Here is a 21,705-nt window from a genome sequence, read left to right on the forward strand (position 1 = left end):
ATGAATTAATTTTTAAAACAAAAAAAAGTTTTAGTGTCTCCATAGTCTAAGAGCCATAGTTTTTTCAGTTTTTGGGTGATTATCTTAAGTAGGGTCTCATTTTTTGCGGGATGAGATTACGGTTCTATTGGCACTATTTTGGGGTGCATATGACTTTTTGATCGCTTGCTATTACACTTTTTGTGACGTAAGTTGACAAAAAATAGCTTTTTTTACACGTTTTTTTTTTTTTTTTTTTTACGGTGGTCACCTGAGGGGTTAGGTCATGTGATATTTTTATAGAGCCGGTCGATACGGACGCGGTGATACCTAATATGTATACTTTTTTTATTTATGTAAGTTTTACACAATGATTTCATTTTTGAAACAAAAAAAATCATGTTTTAGTGTTTCCATAGTCTAAGAGCCATAGTTTGTTCAGTTTTGGGGCGATTATCTTGGGTAGGGTATGATTTTTTGCGGGATGAGATGACGGTTTGATTGTTACAATTTTGGCATACATACAACTTTTTTGATCACTTTTATTACCTTTTTTGGGAAGTAAGGTGGGCAAAATTTCAATTTCATCATAGTTTTTTATTTTAAATTTTTATGGCGTTCACCGTTTGGGTAAAGTAACATGACCGTTTTATAGATCAGGTCGTTACGGACGCGGCAATACCAAACATGTGTAGGGAATTTTATTTTTTTCATTTTTAATCAGTAATAAATGTGTTTTTTGATTTTTACTTTATTTTTTTCACTTTCTTTTTGACCCAGACCCACTTAGTTCTTGAAGATCCAGTGGGTCTGATGTCTGTATAATACAGTACAGAACAATATATATTGTACTGTACTGTATTTTACACTTTGTCTGAACAGATCTATGCCTTTTAGCACAGATCTGTTCAGCACCATGGACAGCAGGACGCCTGAGAAGGCGTCCTGTTGCCATGGGAACCTTCCCTGTCTGCTCAGTAGTGGTCAGAACTGCGCAGACGGGGAAGGGTAAGGACGGGGCTTCGGGGGCTGCCTGGGAGCTCTCTCCCTCTCCCATCGGGGGGCTGCAAAGGCACAGCAGCCCCCCGATGGGAGAGGGAGCTCCCTGCGCTGTTAACCTTTTCCATACAGCGGTCCGTACGGACCGCGGTATGGAAAGGGTTAAATGGCTGACATCGCAGCACAGATGTCAGCCGTTTATACCAGGGTGCCAGCAATGTGCTGGCACCCTGGTATACCCACTAGACGCCAACGATTATTCAAGGGGAGGCGGGCGGGGGATCGCGATCCCGCCTGGCGCACCGCCCGCACCACCCGCAACCCTCCCCCTGCACCTCCCACCGGGCAAAAATCACTCAGGGGTGCAGGGGGGGGGGATACAGATATGTTTTAGGAATACTAAAGTTTCTGATCCCCGCGGTCAGGGACCGCGGGGATCAGAAACTGCAGAAATCACAGCAAACCGCAGGTCTGAATTGACCTGCGGTTTGCCGCGATCGCCAACATGGGGGGGTCACGGGACCCCCCCGCGCATTTAGCCTAGGTGCCTGCTTAATGGAAATATTCAGGCCGTACATGTACGCCCTGTGTCCTTAAGTACCAGGGCACAAGGGCGTACCTGTACGCCCTATGTCCTTAAGAGGTTAAATAACTTAAAGTGAGAGTACAGATAATCAAGAGAGAAATATATCCACCATTTTATGTTAAATGGCAAGATTGAACAGTTAAACCACCATCTTATGCATATCACCATTTTGTGATATCTTTTCAACACGTGTTATGTACATGGACTATATGCTGCTGAGGCAGCAGCGATATATGAAGAAAAGTTGAAGTTAATAAAGAAGTTATTTCAAGCATTTGGTGTGCTCTTTAAACCTACTGTTTCCATAGAACGGCGCTAGAGGAATTACAGAGTAACAGACAGTCTGATTAGACTAAGGCCCCATGCACACGGCCGTTGTTCACGGCCGTGTGCGGGCCGTGGAACCGCGGCCTGGATCCCTCCTGAGAGCAGGAGCGCACGGCGTCACTGGTTGCTATGACGCCGTGCGCTCCCTGCTGCCGCCGCAATACAGTAATACACTGGTATGATCTATACCAGTGTATTACTGTACTGTGCCGGCAGCAGGGAGCGCACGGCGTCATAGCAACCAGTGACGCCGTGCGCTCCTGCTCTCAGGAGGGATCCAGGCCGCGGTTCCACGGCCCGCACACGGCTGTGAAACACGGCCGTGTGAGTGGGGCCTAAAAGTCAGAGATATCAAAATTCTTCTATTGCCACAGCGCAAAAAGCACTTCATTGTGCTGCGCCTGTCACATTATCTCTTCGTAAGGCAACAGCTTGAAAATGAGATTCAGTTTAGAGCTGGAAAGGGTTCGAAGGTGGGCGACCAGATCATTAGAGAAGACTTAGAGGTGATCTCATCTAGATGTACAAACACTTGTGGTCAATTTAAAGAACTGACCTATAATTTATTTGTTCCAAGCCATTGCCACTGCCGTAGATAACTTTGCATTAATGGGGTTTTTTCCCATCTCAGACATAGTTGCCATATCGCTAGGATATGCCATCCATGCCAGATAGTTGCAGGATCCACCTCTCCTTTGTCCAGAACAGAGCCCCCAAAGTGAAACAGAGCACACTGCGCATGTGCGGAGTTCTCTCCATTCACTGCTATGGGAGTTCTGAAAATAGCTGTACAAACGCACTTGGCCATAGCAGTGAGTGGAGAGGGCACAGTGCATGCACAGCCACCTTTCTATTCACTGCTTTATTGCACCTAACTGACATTGATGGCATTCTACCAATGTCTCAGATGGGAATAATCCTTTAGAGTTTTATTTTTTTAAATATCTATTAATATTATTTAAATTATTATTCATTTTATATATTATCCCATGATTAATATAAAAAATGAAAATCACACAGTACATAAAAACCTCTTTCTAACAAGGCTACAAAGAACCCTGTACCTCATATGGATCCAGAGATCTCCTCATTCATTGCTCCTATTGTTCTGGCAATGAGGCATATCCTTTCTGCTGCAGCTGATGGCAGTTGATGGATGGAACTGAGCGTGTGCGTCCATCTCAGTGAGCTGGACACAGAGATTAGAAAAATAGCAAACAGCCGGTGGCGCTATACAGATAGATTTCATTGAATAAATCTGTAATACATTTTTGATTACGTGCAATTACAAAAGTATTCAGATCCAGGTGCTGGTTTGAAAGCCATAGAATATATTTTATGGGACAACCCATTTAAGTACTACCGGTACATATTAACCCTTTCAGGACCAAGCCATTTTTTACCTTTCTGCCAAGCCATTTTTTTTAGCTAATCTGACATGTTTCACTTTATGTGGTAATAACGTTAAACCACTTTTACTGTGGTGGTTTTCTCTTCACATATTGTACTTCATGACAATCAGGTGGTGATCAGCCGGCACTCCGTTCAGAGAGCGTGGTGCACGCGTCCGAGATAGCAGTCTCACGTGTATTGTAGAAAAAGACCGGCACTCACTGTGTCTTCAGCAAACTCGATGCTTTTATTGGTCACATATAATATAGAGTTCTGTGACGCGTTTCGGCTCACAGGATGAACCTTTCTCAAACAAATAATGGCATACAAACAACATAGCATACAGGATTTAAATAGACCGCCAAGGCGGAAGTGACATCAGGTAACCTTGGTGATGAACTAAACAAAAAACAAAACAGACAGAAAAACGTGAAGAAACAGCCCAACTGCAGCAGAAATAATGTGGCATATAGGGAGTTCTCCAAGAGTGAGGACGATTTCAAGATAAGATGATGCGGTTGGGGTTTCATCACGTTTTCTGAAAAAAAGACGAGAAAAAGCAAATAAATTAAACGACAATTACATAAATATTGAAAATAAGTAGAGGAGCTTGGAGATTACAGGAAGCTGTTGAGATCATACTCCCGATTCAATCCCCTGGGTTCAAGTGTCTGCAGTTTGTGAATCCAATAGGCTTCACGTTTTTTTAACATTTTGATCCTGTCACCACCTCTGCGAGGTTGCAGTACATGTTCGATAATCTGAAAGCGCAACTGTGAAACATTGTGGCTGCAGCGATCAAAGTGGTAGGGAATCGGTAGAAGTGGACTTGTGTGAATACGTATAGTGGACTTGTGTTTCGAGAAGCGATCCTTCATCCGCATAGAGGTTTTTCCTATATATAGGAGACCACACATCAAGTTTTTAGAAGAAATATTAAACACTAAAGTGTCACTAGTACCTGAGAGCGCGTGGTCCTTGGTGCATCGTTGCTGCCGATAATGACGTTTTGCTCGTCTGGTGTTCTTCTTATTTGGGGTCTTTGCCTCCTTCTTCCTAAAAAAGTCGAGCGAGGTGCTCCAACCGTGGAGTCGCTGCCAGACCCAGATGACATAGAGCCTCCCCGGAGTAGAAACTCCAAATAAATGACCCAATTTTGGAAACTACAGGATAAGGTGGCAGTTCTGTTGGCACTATTTTAGGGTACATATGATTTTTGGTTGCTCTGTATTACACTTTTTGTGTGGCAAGATAACAGTTTTTATTTTTTGTTATTTACAATGTTCATCTGACAGGTTAGATCATGTGTAGAGTTGAGCGAACACCTGGATGTTCGGGTTCGAGAAGTTCGGCCGAACATCCCGGAAATGTTCGGGTTCGGGATCCGAACCCGATCCGAACTTCGTCCCGAACCCGAACCCCATTGAAGTCAATGGGGAGCCGAACTTTTCGGCACTAAAAAGGCTGTAAAACAGCCCAGGAAAGAGCTAGAGGGCTGCAAAAGGCAGCAACATGTAGGTAAATCCCCTGCAAACAAATGTGGATAGGGAAATGAATTAAAATAAAAATTAAATAAATAAAAATTAACCAAAATCAATTGGAGAGAGGTTCCATAGCAGAGAATCTGGCTTCCCGTCACCCACCACTGGAACAGTCCATTCTCAGATATTTAGGCCCCGGCACCCAGGCAGAGGAGAGAGGTCCCGTAACAGAGAATCTGTCTTCATGTCAGCAGAGAATTAGTCTGCATGTCATAGCAGAGAATGAGGCTTCACGTCAGCCACCACTGCAACAGTCCATTGGCATATATTTAGGCCCAGCACCCAGGCAGAGGAGAGAGGTCCCGTAACAGACAATCTGGCTTCATGTCAGCAGAGAATCAGTCTGCATGTCATAGCAGAGAATCAGGCTTCACGTCACCCACCACTGCAACAGTCCATTGTCATAAATTTAGGCCCAGCACTAGTGTTGAGCGGCATGTCCCATATTCGAATTCGCGAAATTTTGTGAATATTCGAAAGAATATTCGTAAAATATTCGCGATTATTCAAATTCGTTATTATTTCGCATATGCGATAATTCGAATTTTCGCATCGCATAATACATATGCTATGCAAAATTCACATGTGCGCTAATGAAATCGCCTTACGAAGATTCGCAACTCAATTCAATCACTAATGTATGAATGCAATGCCCTTTGCCTCTGTTCTGGGACAAGTGTAGATATTCGCATGTGCGCTAATAAAATCGCCTTACGAAGATTCGCACCTCAATCACTTTCTAGGGAATGTGAGACTTTTGGGAATCAATCGAGATACAGTGGGGGGTGATGACAGTAGTTGACAGAGTACAGATCAATGTAATCTGTAAGGTGGAAAGTAAAATAAAAAATACGAATATTCGTAAATCGAATTTTACGAAGTTCTACGTATTCGCGAATATGGTGCTATACTATATGAATGCACAGGCCTTTGCCTCTCTGTTCTGGGGACAAGTGTAGATATTTGCATTTGCGTTAATAAAATCGCCTTACGAAGATTCGCAGCTCAATTCAATCACTAATGTATGAATGCAAAGCCCTTTGCCTCTGTTCTGGGACAAGTGTAGATATTCGCATGTGCGCTAATAAAATCGCCTTACGAAGATTCGCAACTCAATTCACTAATGTATGAATGCAAAGCCCTTTGCCTCTGTTCTGGGACGTGCCGATATTCGCATGTGCGCTAATAAAATCGCCTTACGAAGATTCGCGCCTCAATCACTTTCTAGGCAATGTGAGTAAGATCTGAGCTGTTGGACCTTTGGGAAACAATCAATTATATGTGTACTGTAATTTTGTGGGGGGGGGGGAAAAAAACAAAAAACGAATATTCGTTTTTACGAATATATAGCACTATATTCGAAATATTCGCGAAATCGCGAAGTTGCGATATTCGCGAAAAAAATTTGCTTTTCGAATATTCGCGCTCAACACTACCCAGCACCCAGGCAGAGGAGAGAGGTCCCGTAACAGACAATCTGGCTTCATGTCAGCAGAGAATCAGTCTGCATGTCATAGCAGAGAATGAGGCTTCACGTCAGCCACCACTGCAACAGTCCATTGGCATATATTTAGGCCCAGCACCCAGGCAGAGGAGGGAGGTCCCGTAACAGACAATCTGGCTTCATGTCAGCAGAGAATCAGTCTTCATATCATAGCAGAGAATCAGGCTTCACGTCAGCCACCACTGTAAGAGTCCATTGGCATATATTTAGGCCCAGCACACACACAGGCAGAGGAGAGAGGTCCCGTAACAGAGAATCTGTCTTCATGTCAGCAGAGAATCAGTCTGCATGTCATAGCAGAGAATGAGGCTTCACGTCACCCACCACTGCAACAGTCCATTGGCATATATTTAGGCCCAGCACACACACAGGCAGAGGAGAGAGGTCCCGTAACAGAGAATCTGTCTTCATGTCAGCAGAGAATCAGTCTGCATGTCATAGCAGAGAATGAGGCTTCACGTCAGCCACCACTGCAACAGTCCATTGGCATATATTTAGGCCCAGCACCCAGGCAGAGGAGGGAGGTCCCGTAACAGAGAATCTGTCTTCATGTCAGCAGAGAATTAGTCTGCATGTCATAGCAGAGAATGAGGCTTCACGTCAGCCACCACTGCAACAGTCCATTGGCATATATTTAGGCCCAGCACACACACAGGCAGAGGAGAGAGGTCCCGTAACAGAGAATCTGGCTTCATGTCAGCAGAGAATCAGTCTGCATGTCATAGCAGAGAATGAGGCTTCACGTCAGCCACCACTGCAACAGTCCATTGGCATATATTTAGGCCCAGCACACACACAGGCAGAGGAGAGAGGTCCCGTAACAGAGAATCTGGCTTCATGTCAGCAGAGAATCAGTCTGCATGTCATAGCAGAGAATGAGGCTTCACGTCAGCCACCACTGCAACAGTCCATTGGCATATATTTAGGCCCAGCACCCAGGCAGAGGAGGGAGGTCCCGTAACAGACAATCTGGCTTCATGTCAGCAGAGAATCAGTCTTCATATCATAGCAGAGAATCAGGCTTCACGTCAGCCACCACTGTAAGAGTCCATTGGCATATATTTAGGCCCAGCACACACACAGGCAGAGGAGAGAGGTCCCGTAACAGAGAATCTGTCTTCATGTCAGCAGAGAATCAGTCTGCATGTCATAGCAGAGAATGAGGCTTCACGTCACCCACCACTGCAACAGTCCATTGGCATATATTTAGGCCCAGCACACACACAGGCAGAGGAGAGAGGTCCCGTAACAGAGAATCTGTCTTCATGTCAGCAGAGAATCAGTCTGCATGTCATAGCAGAGAATGAGGCTTCACGTCAGCCACCACTGCAACAGTCCATTGGCATATATTTAGGCCCAGCACCCAGGCAGAGGAGGGAGGTCCCGTAACAGAGAATCTGTCTTCATGTCAGCAGAGAATTAGTCTGCATGTCATAGCAGAGAATGAGGCTTCACGTCACCCACCACTGCAACAGTCCATTGGCATATATTTAGGCCCAGCACACACACAGGCAGAGGAGAGAGGTCCCGTAACAGAGAATCTGGCTTCATGTCAGCAGAGAATCAGTCTGCATGTCATAGCAGAGAATGAGGCTTCACGTCACCCACCACTGCAACAGTCCATTGGCATATATTTAGGCCCAGCACACACACAGGCAGAGGAGAGAGGTCCCGTAACAGACAATCTGGCTTCATGTCAGCAGAGAATCAGTCTGCATGTCATAGCAGAGAATCAGGCTTCACGTCAGCCACCACTGCAACAGTCCATTGTCATAAATTTAGGCCCAGCACCCAGGCAGAGGAGAGAGGTCCCGTAACAGAGAATCTGTCTTCATGTCAGCAGAGAATCAGGCTTCACGTCAGCCACCACTGCAACAGTCCATTGGCATATATTTAGGCCTAGCACACAGGCAGAGGAGAGGTTCATTCAACTTTGGGTAGCCTCGCAATATAATGGTAAAATGAAAATAAAAATAGGATTGAATGAGGAAGTGCCCTGGAGTCCAATAATATATGGTTATGGGGAGGTAGTTAATGTCTAATCTGGACAAGGGACGGACAGGTCCTGTGGGATCCATGCCTGGTTCATTTTTATGAACGTCAGCTTGTCCACATTGGCTGTAGACAGGCGGCTGCGTTTGTCTGTAATGACGCCCCCTGCCGTGCTGAATACACGTTCAGACAAAACGCTGGCTGCCGGGCAGGCCAGCACCTCCAAGGCATAAAAGGCTAGCTCTGGCCACGTGGACAATTTAGAGACCCAGAAGTTGAATGGGGCCGAACCATCAGTCAGTACATGGAGGGGTGTGCACACGTACTGTTCCACCATGTTAGTGAAATGTTGCCTCCTGCTAACACGTTGCGTATCAGGTGGTGGTGCAGTTAGCTGTGGCGTGTTGACAAAAGTTTTCCACATCTCTGCCATGCTAACCCTGCCCTCAGAGGAGCTGGCCGTGACACAGCTGCCTTGGCGACCTCTTGCTCCTCCTCTGCCTTGGCCTTGGGCTTCCACTTGTTCCCCTGTGACATTTGGGAATGCTCTCAGTAGCGCGTCTCTCAACGTGCGCTTGTACTCGCGCATCTTCCTATCACGCTCCAGTGCAGGAAGTAAGGTGGGCACATTGTCTTTGTAGCGTGGATCCAGCAGGGTGGCAACCCAGTAGTCCGCACAGGTTAAAATGTGGGCAACTCTGCTGTCGTTGCGCAGGCACTGCAGCATGTAGTCGCTCATGTGTGCCAGGCTGCCCAGGGATAAGGACAAGCTGTCCTCTGTGGGAGGCGTATCGTCATCGTCCTGCCTTTCCCCCCAGCCACGCACCAGTGATGGACCCGAGCTGCGTTGGGTGCCACCCCGCTGTGACCATGCTTCATCCTCATCCTCCTCCACCTCCTCCTCATCCTCGTCCTCCAGTAGTGGGCCCTGGCTGGCCACATTTGTACCTGGCCTCTGCTGTTGCCAAAAACCTCCCTCTGAGTCACTTCGAAGAGACTGGCCTGAAAGTGCTAAAAATGACCCCTCTTCCTCCTCCTCCTCCTCCTCCTCCTCCTGGGCCACCTCCTCTTCCATCATCGCCCTAAGTGTTTTCTCAAGGAGACATAGAAGTGGTATTGTAACGCTGATAACGGTGTCATCGCCACTGGCCATGTTGGTGGAGTACTCGAAACAGCGCAACAGGGCACACAGGTCTCACATGGAGGCCCAGTCATTGGTGGTGAAGTGGTGCTGTTCTGTAGTGCGACTGACCCGTGCGTGCTGCAGCTGAAACTCCACTATGGCCTGCTGCTGCTCGCACAGTCTGTCCAGCATGTGCAAGGTGGAGTTCCACCTGGTGGGCACGTCGCATATGAGGCGGTGAGCGGGAAGGCCGAAGTTACGCTGTAGCGCAGACAGGCGAGCAGCAGCAGGATGTGAACGCCGGAAGCGCGAACAGACGGCCCGCACTTTATGCAGCAGCTCTGACATGTCGGGGTAGTTGTGAATGAACTTCTGCACCACCAAATTCAGCACATGCGCCAAGCAAGGGATGTGCGTCAAATTGGCTAGTCCCAGAGCTGCAACGAGATTTCGCCCATTATCACACACCACCAGGCCGGGCTTGAGGCTCACCGGCAGCAACCACTCGTCGGTCTGTTGTTCTATACCCCGCCACAACTCCTGTGCGGTGTGGGGCCTGTCCCCCAAACATATGAGTTTCAGAATGGCCTGCTGACGTTTACCCCGGGCTGTGCTGAAGTTGGTGGTGAAGGTGTGTGGCTGACTGGATGAGCAGGTGGAAGAAGAGGAGGAGGAAGCCGAGAAGGAGGAGGTGGCAACAGGAGGCAAAGAATGTTGCCCTGCGATCCTTGGCGGCGGAAGGACGTGCGCCAAACAGCTCTCCGCCTGGGGCCCAGCTGCCACTACATTTACCCAGTGTGCAGTTAGGGAGATATAGCGTCCCTGGCCGTGCTTACTGGTCCACGTATCTGTGGTTAGGTGGACCTTGCCACAGATGGCGTTGCGCAGTGCACACTTGATTTTATCGGATACTTGGTTGTGCAGGGAAGGCACGGCTCTCTTGGAGAAGTAGTGCCGGCTGGGAACAACATACTGTGGGACAGCAAGCGACATGAGCTGTTTGAAGCTGTCTGTGTCCACCAGCCTAAATGACAGCATTTCATAGGCCAGTAGTTTAGAAATGCTGGCATTCAGGGCCAGGGATCGAGGGTGGCTAGGTGGGAATTTACGCTTTCTATCAAATGTTTGTGAGATGGAGAGCTGAACGCTGGCGTGTGACATGGTTGAGACGCTTGGTGACGGAGGTGGTGGTGGTGGTGTTGGTGGTACATCCCCTGTTTGCTGGGCGGCAGGTGCCAACGTTCCTCCAGAGGCGGAGGAAGAGGCCGAGGCGGCAGCAGCAGAATAGGCCGAGGCGGCAGCAGCAGAAGAGGTAGCAGGGGGAGCCTGAGTGACTTCCTTGGTTTTAAGGTGTTTACTCCACTGCAGTTCATGCTTTGCATGCAGGTGCCTGGTCATGCAGGTTGTGCTCAGGTTCAGAACGTTAATGCCTCGCTTCAGGCTCTGATGGCACAGCGTGCAAACCACTCGGGTCTTGTCGTCAGCACATTGTTTGAAGAAGTGCCATGCCAGGGAACTCCTTGAAGCTGCCTTTGGGGTGCTCGGTCCCAGATGGCGGCGGTCAGTAGCAGGCGGAGTCTCTTGGCGGCGGGTGTTCTGCTTTTGCCCACTGCTCCCTCTTTTGCTACGCTGTTGGCTCGGTCTCACCACTGCCTCTTCCTCCGAACTGTGAAAGTCAGTGGCACGACCTTCATTCCATGTGGGGTCTAGGACCTCATCGTCCCCTGCATCGTCTTCCACCCAGTCTTGATCCCTGACCTCCTGTTCAGTCTGCACACTGCAGAAAGACGCAGCAGTTGGCACCTGTGTTTCGTCATCATCAGAGACATGCTGAGGTGGTATTCCCATGTCCTCATCATCAGGAAACATAAGTGGTTGTGCGTCAGTGCATTCTATGTCTTTCACCGCTGGGGAAGGGCTAGGTGGATGCCCTTGGGAAACCCTGCCAGCGGAGTCTTCAAACAGCATAAGAGACTGCTGCATAACTTGAGGCTGAGACAGTTTCCCTGGTATGCATGGGGGTGATGTGACAGACTGATGGGGTTGGTTTTCAGGCGCCATCTGTGCGCTTTCTGCAGAAGACTGGGTGGGAGATAATGTGAACGTGCTGGATCCACTGTCGGCCACCCAATTGACTAATGCCTGTACCTGCTCAGGCCTTACCATCCTTAGAACGGCATTGGGCCCCACCATATATCGCTGTAAATTCTGGCGGCTACTGGGACCTGAGGTAGTTGGTACACTAGGACGTGTGGATGTGGCAGAACGGCCACGTCCTCTCCCAGCACCAGAGGGTCCACTAACACCACCACGACCATGTCCACGTCCGCGTCCCTTACTAGATGTTTTTCTCATTGTTATGGTTCACCACAACAACAAATATATTATTTGGCCCAATGTATTGTATTCAAATTCAGCGGGATATAAATTTGAGGCCTAGTATTTAGGCGCTGGGTGACCGGTATGGATTTAGTGACAGAATTAGACTTGGAAATGCACAGAAGCGTGTGTGTGAAGTTATTCTGAATGACCCTATGTGCACCTTCAATATGATCTACCCTTTTAGGGATAGATTTCAAATAGCTCTGATATAGCAGAAACGACTAAATTATGAAATTGCTAAATTGGGAATTGTATTTCAACCCAGAACAAAAAATGTGCTTTGACGGACACTAAATAACTTTCCCAGCCACAACAGGACAGCGGTAACGAGAGATTTAGCGGGATATAAATTTGAGGCCTAGTATTTAGGCGCTGGGTGACAGGTATGGGTTTAGTGACAGAATTAGATTTGGAAATGCACAGTAGCGGGTGTGTGAAGTTATTCTGAATGACCCTATGTGCACCTTGAATATTATATACCCTTTTAGGGATAGATTTCAAATAGCTCTGATATAGCAGAAACCACTAAATTATGAAATTGCTAAATTGGGAATTGTATTTCAACCCAGAACAAGAAATGTGCTTGAACGGACACTAAATAACTCGCCCAGCTACAGCACTAGGGACAGATTTAGCGGGATATAAATTTGAGGCCTAGTATTTAGGCGCTGGGTGACAGGTATGGGTTTAGTGCCAGAATTAGACTTGGAAATACACAGTAGCGGGTGTGTGTGAAGTTATTCTGAATGACCCAATGTGCACCTTGAATATTATATACCCTTTTAGGGATAGATTTCAAATAGCTCTGATATAGCAGAAACCACTAAATTATGAAATTGCTAAATTGGGAATTGTATTTCAACCCAGAACAAGAAATGTGCTTGAACGGACACTAAATAACTCGCCCAGCTACAGCACTAGGGACAGATTTAGCGGGATATAAATTTGAGGCCTAGTATTTAGGCGCTGGGTGACAGGTATGGGTTTAGTGCCAGAATTAGACTTGGAAATACACAGTAGCGGGTGTGTGTGAAGTTATTCTGAATGACCCAATGTGCACCTTGAATATTATATACCCTTTTAGGAATAGATTTCAAATAGCTCTGATATAGCAGAAACCACTAAATTATGAAATTGCTAAATTGGGAATTGTATTTCAACCCAGAACAAGAAATGTGCTTGAACGGACACTAAATAACTCGCCCAGCTACAGCACTAAGGACAGATTTAGCGGGATATAAATTTGAGGCCTAGTATTTAGGCGCTGGGTGACAGGTATGGGTTTAGTGCCAGAATTAGACTTGGAAATACACAGTAGCGGGTGTGTGTGAAGTTATTCTGAATGACCCAATGTGCACCTTGAATATTATATACCCTTTTAGGGATAGATTTCAAATAGCTCTGATATAGCAGAAACCACTAAATTATGAAATTGCTAAATTGGGAATTGTATTTCAACCCAGAACAAGAAATGTGCTTGAACGGACACTAAATAACTCGCCCAGCTACAGCACTAAGGACAGATTTAGCGGGATATAAATTTGAGGCCTAGTATTTAGGCGCTGGGTGACAGGTATGGGTTTAGTGCCAGAATTAGACTTGGAAATACACAGTAGCGGGTGTGTGTGAAGTTATTCTGAATGACCCAATGTGCACCTTGAATATTATATACCCTTTTAGGGATAGATTTCAAATAGCTCTGATATAGCAGAAACCACTAAATTATGAAATTGCTAAATTGGGAATTGTATTTCAACCCAGAACAAGAAATGTGCTTGAACGGACACTAAATAACTCGCCCAGCTACAGCACTAGGGACAGATTTAGCGGGATATAAATTTGAGGCCTAGTATTTAGGCGCTGGGTGACAGGTATGGGTTTAGTGCCAGAATTAGACTTGGAAATACACAGTAGCGGGTGTGTGTGAAGTTATTCTGAATGACCCAATGTGCACCTTGAATATTATATACCCTTTTAGGGATAGATTTCAAATAGCTCTGATATAGCAGAAACCACTAAATTATGAAATTGCTAAATTGGGAATTGTATTTCAACCCAGAACAAGAAATGTGCTTGAACGGACACTAAATAACTCGCCCAGCTACAGCACTAAGGACAGATTTAGCGGGATATAAATTTGAGGCCTAGTATTTAGGCGCTGGGTGACAGGTATGGGTTTAGTGCCAGAATTAGACTTGGAAATACACAGTAGCGGGTGTGTGTGAAGTTATTCTGAATGACCCAATGTGCACCTTGAATATTATATACCCTTTTAGGGATAGATTTCAAATAGCTCTGATATAGCAGAAACCACTAAATTATGAAATTGCTAAATTGGGAATTGTATTTCAACCCAGAACAAGAAATGTGCTTGAACGGACACTAAATAACTCGCCCAGCTACAGCACTAAGGACAGATTTAGCGGGATATAAATTTGAGGCCTAGTATTTAGGCGCTGGGTGACAGGTATGGGTTTAGTGCCAGAATTAGACTTGGAAATACACAGTAGCGGGTGTGTGTGAAGTTATTCTGAATGACCCAATGTGCACCTTGAATATTATATACCCTTTTAGGGATAGATTTCAAATAGCTCTGATATAGCAGAAACCACTAAATTATGAAATTGCTAAATTGGGAATTGTATTTCAACCCAGAACAAGAAATGTGCTTGAACGGACACTAAATAACTCGCCCAGCTACAGCACTAAGGACAGATTTAGCGGGATATAAATTTGAGGCCTAGTATTTAGGCGCTGGGTGACAGGTATGGGTTTAGTGCCAGAATTAGACTTGGAAATACACAGTAGCGGGTGTGTGTGAAGTTATTCTGAATGACCCAATGTGCACCTTGAATATTATATACCCTTTTAGGGATAGATTTCAAATAGCTCTGATATAGCAGAAACCACTAAATTATGAAATTGCTAAATTGGGAATTGTATTTCAACCCAGAACAAGAAATGTGCTTGAACGGACACTAAATAACTCGCCCAGCTACAGCACTAGGGACAGATTTAGCGGGATATAAATTTGAGGCCTAGTATTTAGGCGCTGGGTGACAGGTATGGGTTTAGTGCCAGAATTAGACTTGGAAATACACAGTAGCGGGTGTGTGTGAAGTTATTCTGAATGACCCAATGTGCACCTTGAATATTATATACCCTTTTAGGGATAGATTTCAAATAGCTCTGATATAGCAGAAACCACTAAATTATGAAATTGCTAAATTGGGAATTGTATTTCAACCCAGAACAAGAAATGTGCTTGAACGGACACTAAATAACTCGCCCAGCTACAGCACTAAGGACAGATTTAGCGGGATATAAATTTGAGGCCTAGTATTTAGGCGCTGGGTGACAGGTATGGGTTTAGTGCCAGAATTAGACTTGGAAATACACAGTAGCGGGTGTGTGTGAAGTTATTCTGAATGACCCAATGTGCACCTTGAATATTATATACCCTTTTAGGGATAGATTTCAAATAGCTCTGATATAGCAGAAACCACTAAATTATGAAATTGCTAAATTGGGAATTGTATTTCAACCCAGAACAAGAAATGTGCTTGAACGGACACTAAATAACTCGCCCAGCTACAGCACTAAGGACAGATTTAGCGGGATATAAATTTGAGGCCTAGTATTTAGGCGCTGGGTGACAGGTATGGGTTTAGTGCCAGAATTAGACTTGGAAATACACAGTAGCGGGTGTGTGTGAAGTTATTCTGAATGACCCAATGTGCACCTTGAATATTATATACCCTTTTAGGGATAGATTTCAAATAGCTCTGATATAGCAGAAACCACTAAATTATGAAATTGCTAAATTGGGAATTGTATTTCAACCCAGAACAAGAAATGTGCTTGAACGGACACTAAATAACTCGCCCAGCTACAGCACTAGGGACAGATTTAGCTGGATATAAATTTGAGGCCTAGTATTTAGGCGCTGGGTGACAGGTATGGGTTTAGTGCCAGAATTAGACTTGGAAATACACAGTAGCGGGTGTGTGTGAAGTTATTCTGAATGACCCAATGTGCACCTTGAATATTATATACCCTTTTAGGGATAGATTTCAAATAGCTCTGATATAGCAGAAACCACTAAATTATGAAATTGCTAAATTGGGAATTGTATTTCAACCCAGAACAAGAAATGTGCTTGAACGGACACTAAATAACTCGCCCAGCTACAGCACTAAGGACAGATTTAGCGGGATATAAATTTGAGGCCTAGTATTTAGGCGCTGGGTGACCGGTATGGATTTAGTGACAGAATTAGACTGGGATATGGCCAAAAAATAAACAGACTATTGCTGGTTAAATGCACTTGGTGTGACAGCTTCACCCTGATGTAGGCTTTAGCCAAAAAACAACCACACCATTGAGGGTTAAATGCACTTGGTGACAGGCGCAGCTTGCCCCTGATTTAGTATATGGCCAAAAAATGAACAGACTATTGCTGGTTAAATGCACTTGGTGTGACAGCTTCACCCTGATGTAGGCTTTAGCCAAAAAACAACCACACCATTGAGGGTTAAATGCACTTGGTGACAGGCGCAGCTTGCCCCTGATTTTGTATATGGCCAAAAAATGAACAGACTATTGCTGGTTAAATGCACTTGGTGTGACAGCTTCACCCTGATGTAGGCTTTAGCCAAAAAACAACCACACCATTGAGGGTTAAATGCACTTGGTCGCAGCTTGTGCTGGCGCACCACAAGACACAAAATGGCCGCCGATCACCCCAGAAAAATGTGACTGACAAACGGTCTGGGCAGCCTAAAAACAGTGAGCAATTGAGGATCAGCAGCTCAATGATCCACAGCTGCAGATCGATCAGTTAATCAAGTCCTTTGGAGGAGTTAATCTGCCTAATCTCGCCCTACTGTCGCAGCCGCAACCTCTCCCTACGCTAATCAGAGCAGAGTGACGGGCGGCGCTATGTGACTCCAGCTTAAATAGAGGCTGGGTCACATGGTGCTCTGGCCAATCACAGCCATGCCAATAGTAGGCATGGCTGTGATGGCCTCTTGGGGCAAGTAGTATGACGCTTGTTGATTGGCTGCTTTGCAGCCTTTCAAAAAGCGCCAAGAAAGCGTCACAAAAGCGCCAAGAAAGCGACGAACACCGAACCCGAACCCGGACTTTTACGAAAATGTCCGGGTTCGGGTCCGTGTCACGGACACCCCAAAATTCGGTACGAACCCGAACTATACAGTTCGAGTTCGCTCATCCCTAATCATGTGGTTTTTTTATAGAGCAGATTGTTACAGATGCGGCGATACCTAATATGTATGCTTTTTTAAATTTATTTCTGTTTTACACTATAACAGCATTTATGAATGAAAAAATAATAATAATGTTTCAGTGTCTCCATATTTTGAGAGCCCTATTTATTTATTTTTTTGGGTGATTGTCTTAGGTAGGGTCTCATTTTTTGTGGGATGAGATGACTGTTTGATTGGCACTATCTTGGGGTGCGTATGACTTTTTGATCACTTGCTATTACAGTTTTTGTGATGTAAGGTGACAAAAAATTTGACACAGTTTTGCTTTTTTGACACAGTTTTTTTTTATTTTTTTATTAAGGTGTTCACCTGAGGGGTTAGGTCATGTGATATTTTTTATAGAGGAGGTCGTTATGGACGTGGAAATACAGTGGCGGAAATAATTATTTGACCCCTCACTGATTTTGTAAGTTTGTCCAATGACAAAGAAATGAAAAGTCTCAGAACAGTATCATTTCAATGGTAGGTTTATTGTAACAGTGGCAGATAGCACATCAAAAGGAAAATCGAAAAAATAACTTTAAATAAAAGATAGCAACTGATTTGCATTTCATTGAGTGAAATAAGTATTTGAACCCTCTAACAAAAAAAGACTTAATACTTGGTGGAAAAACCCTTGTTTGCAAGCACAGAGGTCAAACGTTTCTTGTAATTGATGACCAAGTTTGCGCACATTTTAGGAGGAATGTTGGTCCACTCCTCTTTGCAGATCATCTCTAAATCCCTAAGGTTTCGAGGCTGTCTCTGTGCAACTCTGAGCTTGAGCTCCCTCCATAGGTTTTCGATTGGATTAAGGTCCGGAGACTGACTAGGCCACTCCATGACCTTAATGTGCTTCTTCTTGAGCCACTCCTTTGTTGCCTTTGCTGTATGTTTTGGGTCATTGTCGTGCTGGAACACCCATCCACGACCCATTTTCAGTTTCCTGGCAGAGGGAAGGAGGTTGTCGCTCAGGATTTCACGATACATGGCTCCGTCCATTTTCCCGTTTATGCGAATAAGTTGTCCTGTGCCCTTAGCAGAAAAACACCCCCAAAGCAAAATGTTTCCACCCCCATGCTTGACGGTGGGGACGGTGTTTTGGGGGTCATAGGCAGCATTTTTCTTCCTCCAAACACAGCGAGTTGAGTTAATGCCAAAGAGCTCTATTTTGGTCTCATCAGACCACAGCACCTTCTCCCAGTCACTCTCTGAATCATTCAGGTGTTCATTGGCAAACTTCAGACGGGCCTGCACATGTGTCTTCCTGAGCAGGGGGACCTTGCGAGCCCTGCAGGATTTTAATCCATTGCGGTGTAATGTGTTTCCAATGGTTTTCTTGGTGACTGTGGTCCCTGCTAATTTGAGGTCATTAACTAACTCCTCCCGTGTAGTTCTAGGATGCTTTTTCACCTTTTTTAGAACCATTGACACCCCACGAGGTGAGATCTTGCGTGGAGCCCCAGAGCGAGGTCGATTGATGGTCATTTTGTGCTCCTTCCATTTTCGAACAATCGCACCAACAGTTGTCACCTTTAGGGATGAGCGAACTCGAACTGTATAGTTCGGGTTCGTACCGAATTTTGGGGTGTCCGTGACACGGACCCGAACCCGGACATTTTCGTAAAAGTCCGGGTTCGGGTTCGGTGTTCGTCGCTTTCTTGGCGCTTTTGTGACGCTTTCTTGGCGCTTTTTGAAAGGCTGCAAAGCAGCCAATCAACAAGCGTCATACTACTTGCCCCAAGAGGCCGTCACAGCCATGCCTACTATTGGCATGGCTGTGATTGGCCAGAGCACCATGTGACCCAGCCTCTATTTAAGCTGGAGTCACATAGCGCCGCCCGTCACTCTGCTCTGATTAGCGTAGGGAGAGGTTGCGGATGCGACAGTAGGGCGAGATTAGGCAGATTAACTCCTCCAAAGGACTTCACTTGATTAATCGATCGATCTGCAGCTGTGCATCATTGAGCTGCTGAAATTCAAATGCTCACTCACTGTTTTTAGGCTGCCCAGACCGTTTGTCAGTCACTTTTTTCTGGGGTGATCGGCGGCCATTTTGTGTCTTGTGCGGTGCTGCGACCAAGTGCATCCAAGCTGCGACCAAGTGCATTTAACCCTCAATGGTGTGGTTGTTTTTTGGCTAAAGCCTACATCAGGGTGAAGCTGTCACACCAAGTGCATTTAACCAGCAATAGTCTGTTCATTTTTTTGGCCATATACTAAATCAGGGGCAAGCTGCGCCTGTCACCAAGTGCATTTAACCCTCAATGGTGTGGTTGTTTTTTGGCTAAAGCCTACATCAGGGTGAAGCTGTCACACCAAGTGCATTTAACCAGCAATAGTCTGTTCATTTTTTGGCCATATACTACATCAGGGGCAAGCTGCGCCCGTCACCAAGTGCATTTAACCCTCAGTAGTGTGGTGCGTCAAGCTGTGACACCAAGTGCATTTAACCAGCAATAGTCTGTTCATTTTTTGGCCATATACTAAATCAGGGGCAAGCTGCGCCCGTCACCAAGTGCATTTAACCAGCAATAGTGTGGTTATTTTTTGGCCATATCCCAGTCTAATTCTGTCACTAAATCCATACCGGTCACCCAGCGCCTAAATACTAGGCCTCAAATTTATATCCCGCTAAATCTCTCGTTACCGCTGTCCTGTTGTGGCTGGGAAAGTTATTTAGTGTCCGTCAAAGCACATTTTTTGTTCTGGGTTGAAGTACAATTCCCAATTTAGCAATTTCATAATTTAGTGGTTCCTGCTATATCAGAGCTATTTGAAATCTATCCCTAAAAGGGTATATAATATTCAAGGTGCACATTGGGTCATTCAGAATAACTTCACACACACACGCTACTGTGTATTTCCAAGTCTAATTCTGTCACTAAACCCATACCTGTCACCCAGCGCCTAAATACTAGGCCTCAAATTTATATCCTGCTAAATCTCTCGTTACCGCTGTCCTGTTGTGGCTGGGAAAGTTATTTAGTGTCCGTCAAAGCACATTTTTTGTTCTGGGTTGAAATACAATTCCCAATTTAGCAATTTCATAATTTAGTGGTTCCTGCTATATCAGAGCTATTTGAAATCTATCCCTAAAAGGGTATATAATATTCAAGGTGCACATTGGGTCATTCAGAATAACTTCACACACACCCGCTACTGTGTATTTCCAAGTCTAATTCTGTCACTAAACCCATACCTGTCACCCAGCGCCTAAATACTAGGCCTCAAATTTATATCCTGCTAAATCTCTCGTTACCGCTGTCCTGTTGTGGCTGGGAAAGTTATTTAGTGTCCGTCAAAGCACATTTTTTGTTCTGGGTTGAAATACAATTCCCAATTTAGCAATTTCATAATTTAGTGGTTTCTGCTATATCAGAGCTATTTGAAATCTATCCCTAAAAGGGTATATAATATTCAAGGTGCACATTGGGTCATTCAGAATAACTTCACACACACCCGCTACTGTGTATTTCTAAGTCTAATTCTGTCACTAAACCCATACCTGTCACCCAGCGCCTAAATACTAGGCCTCAAATTTATATCCTGCTAAATCTCTCGTTAACGCTGTCCTGTTGTGGCTGGGAAAGTTATTTAGTGTCCGTCAAAGCACATTTTTTGTTCTGGGTTTAAATACAATTCCCAATTTAACAATTTCATAATTTAGTGGTTTCTGCTATATCAGAGCTATTTGAAATCTATCCCTAAAAGGGTATATAATATTCAAGGTGCACATTGGGTCATTCAGAATAACTTCACACACACCCGCTACTGTGTATTTCCAAGTCTAATTCTGTCACTAAACCCATACCTGTCACCCAGCGCCTAAATACTAGGCCTCAAATTTATATCCTGCTAAATCTCTCGTTACCGCTGTCCTGTTGTGGCTGGGAAAGTTATTTAGTGTCCGTCAAAGCACATTTTTTGTTCTGGGTTGAAATACAATTCCCAATTTAGCAATTTCATAATTTAGTGGTTTCTGCTATATCAGAGCTATTTGAAATCTATCCCTAAAAGGGTATATAATATTCAAGGTGCACATTGGGTCATTCAGAATAACTTCACACACACGCTACTGTGTATTTCTAAGTCTAATTCTGTCACTAAACCCATACCGGTCACCCAGCGCCTAAATACTAGGCCTCAAATTTATATCCTGCTAAATCTCTCGTTAACGCTGTCCTGTTGTGGCTGGGAAAGTTATTTAGTGTCCGTCAAAGCACATTTTTTGTTCTGGGTTTAAATACAATTCCCAATTTAACAATTTCATAATTTAGTGGTTTCTGCTATATCAGAGCTATTTGAAATCTATCCCTAAAAGGGTATATAATATTCAAGGTGCACATTGGGTCATTCAGAATAACTTCACACACACCCGCTACTGTGTATTTCCAAGTCTAATTCTGTCACTAAACCCATACCTGTCACCCAGCGCCTAAATACTAGGCCTCAAATTTATATCCTGCTAAATCTCTCGTTAACGCTGTCCTGTTGTGGCTGGGAAAGTTATTTAGTGTCCGTCAAAGCACATTTTTTGTTCTGGGTTGAAATACAATTCCCAATTTAGCAATTTCATAATTTAGTGGTTTCTGCTATATCAGAGCTATTTG

Source organism: Bufo gargarizans, chromosome 7, assembly GCF_014858855.1.
Source record: "Bufo gargarizans isolate SCDJY-AF-19 chromosome 7, ASM1485885v1, whole genome shotgun sequence".
Taxonomy (NCBI): Eukaryota; Metazoa; Chordata; class Amphibia; order Anura; family Bufonidae; genus Bufo; species Bufo gargarizans.